The 1,773-nt window shown below is 46.7% G+C and overlaps 1 protein-coding gene across 1 annotated transcript in view; it reads left to right on the top strand.

Annotated features, from left to right (window-relative positions):
- Nucleotides 1-1,574: 1,574 nt before the first annotated feature.
- Nucleotides 1,575-1,773, top strand: part of lrfn5a (leucine rich repeat and fibronectin type III domain containing 5a) — a 39,961-nt gene continuing 39,762 nt past the window's right edge. Inside the window, exon 1 of the mRNA XM_008401924.2 lies at nucleotides 1,575-1,703. The gene's annotated coding sequence lies outside the window, so the exon portion shown is untranslated. The remainder of the gene's footprint in view (nucleotides 1,704-1,773) is intronic.

The raw sequence follows: 1,773 nt of genomic DNA on the forward strand, positions 1-1,773 counted from the left end.
TTTTATCCTGTTTCCTTTAAACACATTTCAAGTTTTAGGGCATCTGTGTTTGACAGAGTCACTTTTTAAACTGCTGCGGATTTTCTTCATAAAATATGCAAAGTTTGCCTCTGACACACACAGAGAGCGTCTCTGTTCCCTGTCATGGCGGCCATGATGCTGGGATGGTCTCTTCCCTCCTCCAGGCCTCATTGAGGAGGCAGCCGTTCATGCAGATTCAGAGGAAGTCGGAGTGAAGGAGTCCTGACCCCGAGGCGCCGGCTCATTAGTCTCTTCACGGCCATGAACTGACCCACAGCGGCTCCTCCGCGCTCATCTGGCATCTCTGCTCAAATGGCAGCTGATGGATCTGGTTCTGACCGGGTTCAAATCGCTAAAGAGGTTTTTTATTTTTGGTGTTGATTCACAGCTTTGGGATGTTTTTACCAAACTCAGCTGCAGATCAGGGGACGTTTTTCTGTCACGGTTGTTTTTCTTCCAGGGACATTTTCAGGATGGAACAACATTTAAAAGTTTATGAATAATAAATACTGAGAGGAGGCTGCAGAATGATTAATCCACCAAATCAGTCACTTGGTAATTTGCATGACTTAGCAGCAGAGTATCATGTCCTTGTGCTGAGGACAGGGGGCGCCGGTGCGTATTAACTCCAGTCTATCACGTTTGACAGGTTTGCTGACTGAGTCCTTTCATTATGCAAACATCTGGKTTTTAATTCCTTCTAAAGAYTTTTCTTAATGAAAGAAAATCTGTATTTTCAGCCAGCAGAAATATTGTTTTCCATAATCTGAGATSAGAAGGATAATGGCTGTTAAGACGTGTTCATACCTGCGATGGCGAGTCGCCACACAGATTTACAGAAAGTCTTTGTCTGATGAAATGTGAGTGTTTTTCTGGGAAATATTTCATAATGGACTCAGTCTTTGCATTTCAATCAGGCTGATACCAGAAACCGCCACRCTATTACCGTGAGAGCAATCCCTGAAATCTCCTCTGCAGCCGAACTCATCCATCCTGCTCCTGATTCATCCCTCGCTCTCTGACTCCAGGCCTCCACCCTTTTCTCCACAGCTCCATCCGATCCCTGCCCTCCATCCACCTCACTCTTTGCCCTCTTTCTTTTCCTCCTTGCCTCGTTTTGATCCCTCGCTCCCTCTCTCCGTCCTGCTGGCTCAGCTGGTATAGAAGCGGCCTTTGTTTCAGCCGTGTCCTCTATCCTTTGAAGGAGGAGAGCGGAAAGCGAGTCAGAGGGAAGAACCGAGGCTGGGTGCGGGTAAAGAAATGATGAAATGTGGGAAAAGGGAGAAAGTGGGTCAAAATGTAAAGAGCTGAGGCGGATGAGGGAAGAGCGACGTCTGTGGGTCGATACTCTGGGTTGTTTGGGTCACTGATACCAGCAGCATCTGAAGGCAGGTTTCCTGTGTGGGAGGATCGTCCACAAAGCGGATCGTCTCAGTTAAAACCAGCCRGTTCACTGATAATTAGTTTCTTCTGTATTCAGTCGATGCTGCAGAACTCGGCTCTCCGCCGCTGCAGCCGCCCACTGATAAAATGATGATTTTAATAAAGCAAAAACACTAAATATGACTTTGTGTTTGTTTTGCAGTGAGGATTGTGGAGCGGCRGTCTGATCCACCATGCTGAGTCCCCGCTGTCACATGTGAATCCTGTAACATGTGCAGAATGCTTCTACGTCTCTGAAGGTAAAACATCAGATTCTTCAAATTCCTTCAACATTAATTGGACAGAAACCCGGAACTCACTGTCCGTCTG

This window comes from Poecilia reticulata, unplaced genomic scaffold (assembly GCF_000633615.1).
Source record: "Poecilia reticulata strain Guanapo unplaced genomic scaffold, Guppy_female_1.0+MT scaffold_145, whole genome shotgun sequence".
NCBI classification, from domain to species: Eukaryota; Metazoa; Chordata; class Actinopteri; order Cyprinodontiformes; family Poeciliidae; genus Poecilia; species Poecilia reticulata.